The following is a 13,503-nucleotide window of genomic DNA, read 5'->3' as shown; positions in this document are numbered from 1 at the left end:
TTTCCTCGCATTTCTGGCATACCACCTTGGCAAGAAAAAATTATTTTGTGTCCAGAGTATGTCTAAAGCCATTAGGGAAAAAAATGTGGATCCTCATAGTTGAAAGCCAGGCCAACATGCACTAAAGTAGTAAGGATGTTTTCTTTTAGAGATACAGGTATAAGAAAGAAATTTGAAGGTGGTTACCTCCTATGCAAGAATTCAATTTGACAGATCCAAGGTGTGTTGGTTAAGAGAAATGAGGAAGGGTTGCTTCTTGTAACTGTGGCACAATTCTACTATAATAAATTTTTCTTTTATTAAGCAGCATTGCCTTAAGCAGTGATATGAAACATGTAAGTTATATGTGGGATCACTTTTATCTTTATTTTTTTAATCTATCCTGTTCTTATTTTTTTTAACTTTTATTTTAGGTTTGCAGGTACATGTGAAGGTTTGTTACATAGGCAAACAGGTGTCATGGGGGTCCATTGCACGTTTTATTTCTTCATCCAGGTGTTAAGCCAAGTGCTCAACAGTTACTTTTCTGCTCCTCTCCCTCCTCCCGGCATCTCTTTTAAGACAAAATAATTTTCAGCAATTCTTTAAAATAAGTCTTGGCAACCTAAATGTTTCCAGGACTCTAGTTCAGAAAGTATTTATCTAAGTCAGGAGTTCTTAACCTGATATAATTTCATCCCCAAAGAACGTTTAACAACATCTCAAGACATTCTTGGTTGTCACATTGGGGGTGGGGAGACTGCTGTCATCAAGTGGGCAGAGGCCAAGGATGCTGCTCAACACACTGCAATGCACAAGACAGGCCCCATGACAAAGAATTATTCTGTCCAATACGTCAGTACTGCCAAGTTTCAGACATCCTGCTTTAAACCAGGACTGCGATGTTAATTCTCTGTGATGATGAAGATATTTTATATCTGTGCTGTGCAGTACTGTAGCATGTGGCTATTTAGCACTTGAAATATAGCTAGTGTGACTGTGCACCAGGTGCGATTCTACATACCAAGGAAATAAGGACGAATAAGGTATAGTCTTTGAAGTCAGAGCTTATCGTGTAGTAGGGGAGAGAGATTTTTTAATTACAATATTTGAAAAACATTATAATAGAACATGGTAATATTATTATTGGCAATATTATTATAATTCTGAATTTGAGACATCAGGACTCAGACAGATAATTAAAAATTCTCTGAGGTGAATTTCCATCCTTAGCTCAGAATACTGTAATGTTTAAAAGCTGTTTTCTATACACACACACACACACACACACACACACACACATCTTTAATTATGTAACTCATTGCTTCTTATCTTACCGTTTTGTCAGAGAATACATATAAAAGGCTGGAATCTGATGGGAAATTCTGCTTTATTTAGCAATGCTATAGAGCTTCTCAAAATACTTTACTAAGGAAGTCTATTAAAATATCGATTTTTTTATAAAGGATAATACAAATGGCATGACAGTCTGTTTAACATTTTAATCAAGCTTAAAATTAGTCTTGCATTTGAAACAAACTTGCCCAGAGAAATTATTAAAGAACTTAAGAGAAAAATAGCATAAGAAATTGATGGGCCAGCCAGGCTCTGAGAACATTAAAATCCAAATCTAAAATATGGTTAGTCATTGTCACATCTTTCTTTGAAGCTTAAGTAACTCAATATTCCCTGTAGGATACCCAGTAATTCAAAGTGACACATATACTCTCAGCTTATTTTCATTCCCAGTGTGCTGGTAAAATTTGTATCCATAGAAATATATGGAAAAACGTATTAGTCTTGAGTGCCAGAACCTACCAAAAGGAATCTTTGCCACCTAAAGAAATAAATTAATGATAACCTAAGTTGGACAATAGTATTCATTATACTGGCTTGAAAATGACAAAAAAAAAAAGCCAGTTTATGAGTTTAGAAAAGAAGATAAGGTAGATTAGCCATATAGCAACCACTCAGATAATAACGTGTTTTCTCTGTTTACTCAAAAAGCATATTTGAGAGAAAAACTTCCCTTATGGAACAACTCTTCATAATATTCACAGATTCTCCTTTCCTGGGATGTAGAATTTAATCCTCCCCTACCCGCCCCCTCTTGACATGAACTTGGTAACTTACTTCCAAATAGTAGAATATGGGAAAGTAGAAATAACTTTACAATGGAGAAGAAACCAGGAAGGCACCAAGTTAACTAACTAGTCAAGTATAACATCACCAGTGATAATATTGAAATCGTGTCTCCTGTGATATGATGTCATGAAATGCACACTTTGTCTCTCTGGTATTCTTCCCCAAACCCATAACTTCAGTCTAATAGGGAGAATATTACAGTCAAATCTTAGACATTCTACAGTATACCAGATGAGCCCTGTTCAAAAGTATCAAGGTCATGAAGAACAAGAAGAAACTGGGAGATAGTCACAGACTAGAGGAGACCAAATGACCAAATGCAGTGCGAGATTCTGGATTAGATCCTGAAACAAAAAAATGATATGAGAGGAAAAACTGGTGAAATCTGAGTGAAGTTTGTAGTTTTGTTAACAGTGTTGCATCAATGTTTATTTCAATGTTTAGATAAGCGTATCATGGTTACAGAAGAGTTATCATTAGGAGAAGCTGTGTGTCAGACACTTAGAAAACTTGCGTATACCTAGGTACCTTTTGTAAGTAAAATAATGAATTAATGCATCATTTTTATGTTTGTATTTTATTTAGGGCTACTTTTCTAAAGAGACAAAATTGTGACTCCTACAAAAACATAAAATGATTATGTGCAAAACATTGCATTAGATCATTAACTGAAGAAGGAATTAGTAAGAATTTACAGTTGGTTCAAAGAAGAGTCTAAAGAACTGACGCATATATAACAATCCAGAATGCTGATATGAATTTTATAACAGATACAGTACTGATCACTATCTGCAGGGCAGGAATCTATTGCATTCTGTGGGAAAATCTTACTGGCATCTAGTAACAAGAATCATTTGTGTCACCATCAGCCCTCCACAAATTGACTTCTAAACATACAGAATTGCAAAATAGCCCAACCAAAGTCTAAGGTGCAGATCTTTAGATATTCACACAACTCCAAAAGTTTTCCTTATGGAATTAAAGGGAAAAGTACATTCTCAGATTAAGTAAAACAAAGAATTTCTTGCCAGCAAATCTACTCTTAAAGAATTACAAAAAGACATTCTCTAAAAAGAAAGGAAATTATAACAAATGAAGCCTTGGCATTTCAGAAAGAAAAGAAAATAGTAGAATGGGTCAAAATAAGAGTGAAATAATAGTCTATTCTACTTATCATGAGTTTGAGGCAAAAATTTTAACACCATCTGATGTGGTTCTCAATATATGTAGAGAAGATACTTAAGATAGTTATAATTTAAAAGAAGATAGAGCTAAGTCGAGTAAGATTTCTCCAGTAGATTGCAATGTTAATGTATATTGTAATGCCTAGAAAAACCACTAAAAACCTATACAAAGTGATATGTTAAGAATATTCTATAGAGGGGATCCCAAGATGGCCTAATAAGAAACAGCTCCAGAAAGCAGCTCCCAGCTGCCAAGTGGTCTTAATTCCAAACGAGGTACCAGTTTCATTTTGTGGGTCTGGTTGGACAGTGGGTATAAACCAAATAGTGCAAGTTGAGGCAAGGCGGGGCACTGCCCCACCAGGAGGTGCATGCAACCAACTGGAGGACCAGGGGATCTCCCTTCCTGGGACTTCATTTTTAAATAGTTTTCCCCAGGTCAAAGAGGAAGTTTCAAAGAAAAATATTTTAAAGACAAAGAACTAAATAAAATGAAAATAAAACATCAAAGTTAGTGAGATTCTAAAGCAAAGGGCAAGCATATCTACTGTCCATTTTTAATTATTGAGCCTCCTTAAGCTCATGGTTTCTCTCTTGGGACACAATCCACTGTGTGTACAGGTGTCTCCTGAGCTTCTTTGGGATTACATTGTAGAAACTGCGGTTTAGGGAACTGACTCAATAAAATACTTGTTCTTTCACTATTGCTTTGCTGTGAGTAATCTAGTCTTCTCTGGCCAAAAAAAAAGTGAGAAGTAGTTAAAGCAGTATTAAGAATAAAATTTATAGCATTAAATTATTTAGTTAAGAAGTATTAAAAGTCCAAAATCAATAAATGAGTTTAGACACAAAAGTCATCAACAAAATATTAACAAATAGTATGCATCAAAGTTTAAAAAAGAGTGTCATATTCACAACTAAAGGGGATTTAGTATTGAAGGCTGGCTCAACATTTGAAAGTTAATTAGTGTAACCTACCATATCAACAAATTAAAGAAGAAAAAAATCGTACGATTATGTTGATTGATGCAGAAGCATCTGACAACATCCAGCATCCATTCATGATAAAAGCTATCAGAAAACTGGGAATAGAGGATAAGTTCCATGTCTTAATAAATTGTATCCACAGAAAACTACTACAGTTAATAGCATTACTTTAATAATGGAAGTCTTAATGTTTCCCCCCATAATTGCTAATGAGGGAAGGATGCCCAATTTCACTGCTCTTTTTTTAACGTAGTTCTGGAAGTTCCAGACACTACAATAAAGCAAAGAAAAGCAATAAAGCATGCATATTGAAAAGCATAAAATAAAATTATTTATATTTGCAGATGACATGACTGTATACATAGAAAATATCGAAGATTCTACAAAAACAAAAGCAAAAATAGCCAAAAATGCTCAAAGAACTGAGAAGTTAACAAGATCCCAAAATATAAGATCAACACACCAAAGCTAGTCACATTTTTATATACAGACGCTCCTCATCTTATGGCGGGGTTACATTTAGATAAACCCATCATAAAGTCAAAACATCATAAGGCAAGCCATCATAAGTTAGGGATTGTGTATGTTGCAAAAGAAGGTGTGAAAAATGAAATAAAAAACACAACCAGCATTTATAATTGCTTAACCAAAAAATGGAATACATAGGAATAAATCTAACAGACATGTACAGGATATGTATGTAGACAATTATAAAATGCTGATGAAAGACATTGAAAAGACATAAATAAGTGAATTATATGGCATGTTTATAAATTGGAAGAATCAGTGTAGCAAATATGTCGGTTCTCTTCAAATCAATCTAAAGATTTAACTTAATTTCTATCAAAATCTTTTCAAGGATTTTTGTACACATTGACAGGCATACTCTAAAATCTGTAAGATAAATCGCAGGCCATAGGATAACTAAAACAGTCTTTAAAAAAGGAAAGTAAAGTGGGAGTAACCTCTCTACCCAATACTATGGCTAACGATGTAGCAACAATGTAGTGTGACTATCAATACAGTATGATGTTAGTGGAGGGATAGACTCAAAGACCAGATGAAACAAAATAGAGAACCCAAAAACAGACCCATGCAAATGTGCCCAACTGATTTTTGACAAAGTTGCAAAAGCAATTCAATGCAGAAAGCTAGCCTTTTCGACAAATGGTGCTGCAGCAATTGGACATCCCTCGGGTGGAAAAAAAAAAAGAACTTGAACCTAAATCTCACACCTTATAAAAACTTAATTCAAAATAGATCGTGGACTTAAATGCAAAACATAAAACTATAAAAATGTAGGGAAAATTGGGAAATCTTCAGGCTCTAGGGCTAGAATTGGCATTGAAAGCATGATCCATACAAAAATAATCAAGTGGACCCCATCAAAATTTAAAACTTTTGCGCTGGAAAAGACCTGTGAAGAGGATGAAAAGACAAGCTACAGACTGATAGAAAATATTGTCGAGCAATATAGCCAAGAGAGGGATGTCTGGAAAATATGAAGAACTCTCAAAACTGCAAGGGAAAACAAGAAGTAAACAATCCAATTAGGAAATGGACAAGACACATCAAGAAACATTTCACCAAAGATACAGATGGCAAATAGGCACATGAAAAAAATATCAAAAACATTAGCCATTAGAGAAATACAAATTAAAATTGTGGCATATCCCTACACATCTATCAGAATGGCTAAAACAAACAAAATAGTAGTAACAACACCAGATGCTAGCAAAGATGCAGAGAAACTGGATCATTCACGCATTGCTGGTGGAAATGTAAAATGGTACACCCACTTTAGCAAACCGTTTATCAGTTTCCTATAAAACTAAATGTGCAGATACATATAACCCAGCAATTGCACTCTTGGACATTTATCTTACAACCTGTACAAATATGTTTATGCCAGCATTATTCATTATAGCCAAAAACTGGAAAGAGCCCAGATGGTCAACAATGAATGGTTGTACAAACTACGGTACGTCTGTACCAGGCAATACTAGTTAGCAATAAAAAGGAATGAAATATTTACACATGCAACAACTTAGGTGATTCTCCACAGAATTATGATGAGTAAAAACAGCTCATCTTAAAAGATTACATGCTGCATGATTCCATTTATACAGCAGTCTTGAAGTGGCAGAATTAAAGAATGAAGAACAGATTGGTGATTGCAAGGAGTCTGGGACAACAGGGGAAGGAGAAAGAGATGGATGTAACTCTAAAAGGGCAACACAAGAGGTATCCTTGTAATGTTGAAAATGTTCTTTACCTTGATCGTGTCAATGACAATATCCTGGTTACGATATTGTACTGTATGTTTGCAAGATTTTACCTTTAGGGAAATGGGGTCAGGGTACACTGGTTCTCTTTTTATCATTTCTCACAACGGCATGTGAATATATAATTGTCTCAAAACTAAAAGTGTAATTTCAAAATGCAAAGCACTTCAGAAATTTTAAGACTTCAGTAGTCACTTATCTCATTTGTTATTTTAGTGTTGAGAAACAGGCACAAAAAACTGAAGTGCGTTGTGAAATAAAGATTATTTCTCCTACCTTTCATACTTCACTTTCATACTTCCCCCAAGTCTTTTTTTCTTTTCTCCATCATTCAATTAAGAGCTTCTGTAATATAGAAACTATGTCTTGTATTCTTTTAACTCTCATATTACTTCAAGCCATGTTGAACATACATTAACATTGTAAACCTTGTTGTCTGAGTAAATGAGAAAGATAGAGATCTATGTCTATATGCAAATATTGTATTAACATGTTTTAGTCTGATATAACTTTCCACGTAGAAAGTACAAAAGAAGATCTATTCAAATTATCAGACTTAATTAAGATAGTTAAAAGAAAGGTGATAATTTAGGGGGCCTTATTTGATCGTTTTTAATTTTACCTGTTTTCTACTAGGTTACCATTTTTATGATTCAGAAATGAAAATTTGCAAAAAGTTATGCAATAAAAATTATTTCTCCTACCCCTATGTACTGCCCGAATCAATTTTCCTACCCACTGCCAATCAGTACTGTCAGCTATTTGTATATTCTTCAGGAAATATTTATTAATTTCAAACAAATATGCATATGTTTATTTATATGTGTGTGTGTGTTTTATATATATATATATGCATTTTTATATTAATGGTAGCATACTATACACACTTTTTTATGAATCATACTTCTCTCTGAAAAATACATCTTGGACATTTTCTTGTATCGGTACATAAAGAATATATTTGTTTCCTACGACTGCCATAGTGAAATACCACAAACTGGATGACTTAACCAAAAGAAGTATGTGGTCTCACATAACTGGAGGATAGAAGTCCGAGATCAAGGTGTCAGTAGGATTGGTTCCTTCTGAGAGCTCTGAAGGAGGATCTGTTCCATGTCATTCCCCTAGTTTCTGATGGTTTGCTGGCAACGTTTGGTGCCCCTTGTCCTGTAGATGCTTGCCTTCATTTTCACATGGCATGTCCCCTGTGTACAAGTCTGTCTCCAGCTTCCCCTTTTAAGGACAGAGTCATATTGGATTCAGGCCCAACCAAATGCCGTCATTTTAACTTGATTATCTCTATAATGACCCTATCTCCAAATAGGGTCACATTCTGAGCTACCGGGGTTAGGTCTTAAACATTTAAATTTGGAGAAAAGTTGGACAGAATTTAATCCATGACAAAGAACTTAGCCATAGTTTAGTGGCTACATATTGTTCTACTTTGTGGATGTATTGTAATCTATTTAAGCCGTGCTCTGAACATTTGATTGGTTTTGACTTTCATTTTTTTGCCTTAATATTAGTATCTGTTTCATAAAATAGATTTATACTATTTTAGGCTTATCAAGATTTTATTTAAGTCTTGGAATTTAAATTCCCTATAAATTTCAAGTGACTTGAAGGCAAGATATATTGAGGAAGGGAGACTTTTAAAGTTCGTAGGAGATAATTAATTATAAGTAGTTCAGGAATGCATGAAAAATAATAAATGTCTGCATTAATGATAAGGGAGGGGGCTTGCCTTATCCAATATTAAACTTGCTGTAAATCTACTGTACTCCAAATGGTATAGTATCATCACAAAATGAGACAAATAGATCACTGAGGAAAAATTGAGAGTCCAGAAGCAGATCACATTGTTTTTGGAGGTCAGGCATGGTGGCTCACTTTGGGAGTCCGAGGTGGGTGGATTACCTGAGGTCAGGGGTTCAAGACCAGCCTGGCCATGATTAAACCCCATCTCTACTAAAAATGCAAATATTAGCTGGGCATGGTAGCTGGCGCCTGTAATCTCAGCAACTCGGGAGGCTGAAGCAGGAGAACTGCCTGAACCCAGGAAGTGGAGGTTGCAATGAGCCAACATCACACCATTGTACTCCAGCCTGGGTGTCAAGAGTGAAACTCCATCTAAAAAAAAAATAAAACATAAAACCAAATTGGTTTTGGAAATATTATATGTCAAAGGAGTTATTTTAATTCAAGGAATTAAAGTGTTTTATTCAATAAATGATGCCAGCACCCTTTGCAATTCCTCTTAGAAAACACAGATTGTCTCCTAGTTTATGCAATATAAATACATTTCAACTGCATTAAAGTTTTCAATGTGCAAACAAAAATGATTGGAATGAGGATGACCTTGTCAAAACAAGGCACGAAACCTAAAAGGTATAAGGAAAAGATATACCTTTTTACTGCCTAAAATAACAGAAAACAAAGTCAAAAGAAAAACAAATGAAGCAGATGTATTTGCAACATATGTGACATAAAGAGATGTATACACCTAATATGTAAATATCCCTCCAAATTTATTAATTAAATTAATATTTTTAAAAAGACAACCCAGTACAAAACTGGTCACAGTATGGGAATATACAATTCACAGAAGAGGATATCCAGATAGCTAGAAAAATAAAACAATGAGAAAATGCTTACCCTCATAGTAGTAAGGGATGGGAAATTAAAGAAATAAGGCACCATGTTTATCTAACAGATGAATAGAAATTGAGAATGATAACTTTTAATGGAGGAGAGCACTCTCAGATATTGCCAGTGAAACGCAAATTGCTATGGTGTTTGAGGAAAGAAATGTGATATTATCTATGAAAATTTTAAATGGACTTACCTTTTGAGCATACTCCATTTCTGAGAGTCAATTCTACAGAAATAAAAGTACCAGTATGAAAGGCTGTATGTAGAGGATGTGTATTTCAGCATTGTCTATGATGGTCAAACAAATGGAAATCAAGCAAATATTCATCAGTGTGGAAATTATTGAATACATTATAGACTTAGTTGGGCACGCCAGAATGAATTATTATTTAGTCTAGTTAGAGCTGTGTCTGCTGTCTCGAAAGAATAGTGATGATATCTTTCAACAAACAGAACACGTTTCGATAAACATATGATTCAATTTTTTAAATAAATAAAAAAATTAATCTTATGGGTTTATATTACCATGAGGGAGAATTGGAGAGTTATATACAAGGTTATCAGTATTTGTTACCTTGGATTTTCAAAGGAGAATGAAAGAGAAACAAATAACATATCAAGTTGCACAAAAAGTGAAAAGGTAGAATATAAATATTACTGCAAATATATAGCCATTGAATATGTCTATGGACAAGGACTATAAGACAATATGGAAAACTGAATATTTTGCTTTTCTTATGAGGTAGACTGAAGATACTGTTGCTTTAATATGTTTTATTTTACAAAAACACATGGGTTGGGTAGAAGGGAAGCCCTGATAAGCATAGTACCTCTGGGTATAAACATAGTACCCACATAGTACTCATGTGGGCATTCAATAAATGGTAGTTGTTGGTTATCATTATTAGAGTCGTAGGATGGCAATGCTCACCTTTATATATTTAGATTGATGCTGAACAGCATTGAGTTAGCCTGCATTTTAAGGACAAATGTTACAGCTATTATATACTGATGGTAAACTTGAGTCTGCAACTAGCACTGTTGAAGGAGGATGACAGAATAATATGATGTGTATTGGCCTGGGGATGGAAGGGTGGTGCTTCAGGAACAGCAGATTTTCACTCCAGCCAGGATTCCTTAGGACCTCTTCAAAGAACAGGGTACCTCCCTTCCTGTTCTTTCTACAGCTGCTTTTTCAGTTTCAGCCCAAAGGAGAAGGAAGTATGATGACTGACTCCTCACCAGTCCTTGAGATGAACTGGGATTTTGCGATACTGTTGCAGTTGCAAATTTGGCTTCCCGGGGATAGGATTTTTGCTCTCAATCCTGAAGAAAGTTCCTGAGGCTACAGCTTCTCAAGCTTGTGAAGTAGGAACTTTGATCGCTTTTTTCAGAAGTTTTGAATAATTCGCATACAACTTGTTAAACAGTATGTGACTCATTTCAAGGTTGCTACAAATTCACACTGGGCTGTGTCTAAGAACAGGGCAAAGGAGGCCTTTGGAAAGTGCTATACAGTTGACCCTCAAACAATGTGAGGATTAGAAGCTCTGAGCCCCACACATTGAAAAATCTAAGTAGAACTTTTCACTCCCCCAAAACGTGACTACTAATTGGCTACTGTTGACAGAAGCCATACTGATAATGTAAAGAGTGATTAACATATTATTTGCATGTTATATCTAATATATATTGTATTCTTGCAAAAAAGTAAGTTAGAGAAAAAATGTTATTAAAAATTGTAAAGGAGAGAAAATGTGTTTACTATTAATTAAGTGGAAGTAGATCATCATATAGGCCTTCATTCTCATTAACTTCATGTTAAGTAGGCTGAGGAGGAGGAGGAAGAGGAAGGGTTGGTCTTGCTGCCAATCTAACTGCTAGGCCCAGCCAATGGCTCTAAGTTTTAAATGTTCCTATATTGGTAAACCCTTACAGAGCGTGGCACTGTCTGTTCTGAGTGTCTGTCTATTTTGAAATACCTCTATCAGTGATATAAGTTACAAAGGAGTTTGTGAGCCCACTGAATTCTACCACCCTGATAATTGTGAAGCTTATTCAGCTTTGTGAAGAGCTTATCTTGGTCCTACCTTAGCCAAGCTTGCATTGAAGATTTGATAACTCAGACATAATGTCTTTTCTTTCATAGTTCCTTTTATAGTGCTCAGAAATGCAGTTCTGTAATAATTAGAGATTTATGTGTCCTATTTGTTAGTAATTGCATCATTTCTTAAAGACAGTGTCAACCTTGCTATACAGTGTGATTGGAGCCTTGGCATAACTTGGGAGTTTGTTGGCATTTTGAAATCTCAGGCCTCACTTCAAAACTGTGGAGTCAGAATCTGCCTTGTAACAAAATCCCCAAAAGATCTGCATACACAGGTCTTGAAAGGAGAAGAGAAGCCATCAAAGATTCCTCACCTAAGATTTGAAGAATTTTCCCCTTATGCAAGAGTAGGGGTGTGATTTCTCAGGCAGAATATCTTACATAAAATACCACTTTTGAAGTAAGTAAAAGGTTTCCTCTAGGAACTAAGCAGGTGTGACCAGCAAATGGCAGGATAATAAGGAGAAGAATGACTAGGAAGCTGAGCAAGGAGAAAGTCTCAAAGGCAACGAAGTGGTTGGCAGTGTCAGGGACTGCCAGGCAGCTGAATAAGCTAGGTGTGAACACACTTTCTTGGAGTTTCAACAAGTATGAAGTTCATGATGATGCAATCAAAGAATTTACGTTGGAACCAGACCCAAGAAGTCTTATTGTGGTGAGTAGAGACTTAGGGAGGTGGAAATAAGGAATGGAGATTAATACATGAAAAGAATCTGAGAAATGAGGCAATAGCTAGAGAAGAATATGGGATTACACAGAACCAGCAACCCAACAAGGGAAGGGCTAGATTCTGATTTCATGAGCAAATTGCCTACCGATTAAATTCACAATATCATAGGAAATTGTGGATTCACTTACTGAATAATAGCCGAAAAGTATCTCTGCTTTGTAGAGAGATCAAGACATCTTCCAATGGTGAGATATTCTTCAGTATTATCTCTTCATTTTTATCTCTAATTTTTCTTAATTTGAATCATTTCTTCTGATGATAGGAATGATATGATATTTTTTTCTCTCCTGTGGATTATTTTAAAGATTTGTACAAACTCCTTTGTCAGGCTTGAGTGTACTGTGACAACTTGACTTAGATATGCATTGAATGTCATTGATTTAAAACTCATCACCAACATAGTTTGATAGCCCATAGGCATTCTACTTTACCCTCTCAAAGAGATCTGGAGATGCAACTGTAGAGGAAGAGAGAAGAAAGGAATTCAAGAAGCAACACAGTGAAAGATAATTTGGCTTGTAGAAGAGAGGTCTTTCTACCACAGTAATAATAATTCCAATTATATATACGCATATACACACACACACATACACAGACGTATATATATGTACATAGATATGTATTATACATATATACATATAACTCAGACATAATTCTTTCATAGTTCTTTCTTCTGAGTACATAGATTAGCTTCTGTTATAATTAGATACTTATGTGTCCTACTTGTTAGTAATTTCTTCAATTGCTTATAATAATATCACCTTGCTGTACAAAGTATGATTAAAGCCTTGACATCACTTGGGAGTTTTTTAGAATTTTGAAATCACAGGCCCCACTTCAGAACAGTTGAATCAGAATCTGCATTGTAAGACGATCCCCAAGGGATCTGCATGCACATCGCAGCTTGAGAAGCACAGCAGTATCATACGTATATACACATATTCAATGCCAAAGAAAGAGAAAGAGGTCATAAGCTCTCAGGTGGAGACTAGTTCATATATAGATGCATAGAGAGGGGAACAAACTCTACCTTCTAGCAATGTAAAATTCTACTCAATCATACATGCACCGAAAAAGAAAAGGTTTTCTCTGTATAATATGTATTATTCATAGATTGCCACTCTTCAGAGCTCTTCATTCCATCTTAATATTATTTTTCTTAGATAATTCACATGACACTTTGTTATCTTCCAATATTTTCTGTCATTGTTATAAGCAAAATTATTCAGGCTTTATCTAAGGAAGTAAATCAAACAGTATGCCTCTCTCATCCCAATTCTGCAATAGTTTTATTCTAGAATGTCTAAAGCAGCCTTGAGAAGTCACCTAAGGCCACCTAGAGGGAGTATGTGTTAGGGCATGGTGGAAACTCCACTCCCTTATCCCAGTTGTGTGTGTGTGTGTGTGTGTGTGTGTGTGTGTGTGTGTTACCAA

General features: G+C 35.2%; 1 protein-coding gene across 13 annotated transcripts in view; it reads left to right on the top strand.

The window, feature by feature from the left end:
- DMD (dystrophin) overlaps positions 1–13,503 on the top strand; it is a 2,282,798-nt gene that overhangs the window by 1,814,217 nt on the left and 455,078 nt on the right. The window lies entirely within an intron of this gene.

Source organism: Sapajus apella, unplaced genomic scaffold, assembly GCF_009761245.1.
Source record: "Sapajus apella isolate SASKATOON/1434 unplaced genomic scaffold, GSC_monkey_1.0 scaffold17, whole genome shotgun sequence".
NCBI classification, from domain to species: domain Eukaryota; kingdom Metazoa; phylum Chordata; class Mammalia; order Primates; family Cebidae; genus Sapajus; species Sapajus apella.
This window is presented reverse-complemented; position numbering and strand designations above follow the sequence as displayed.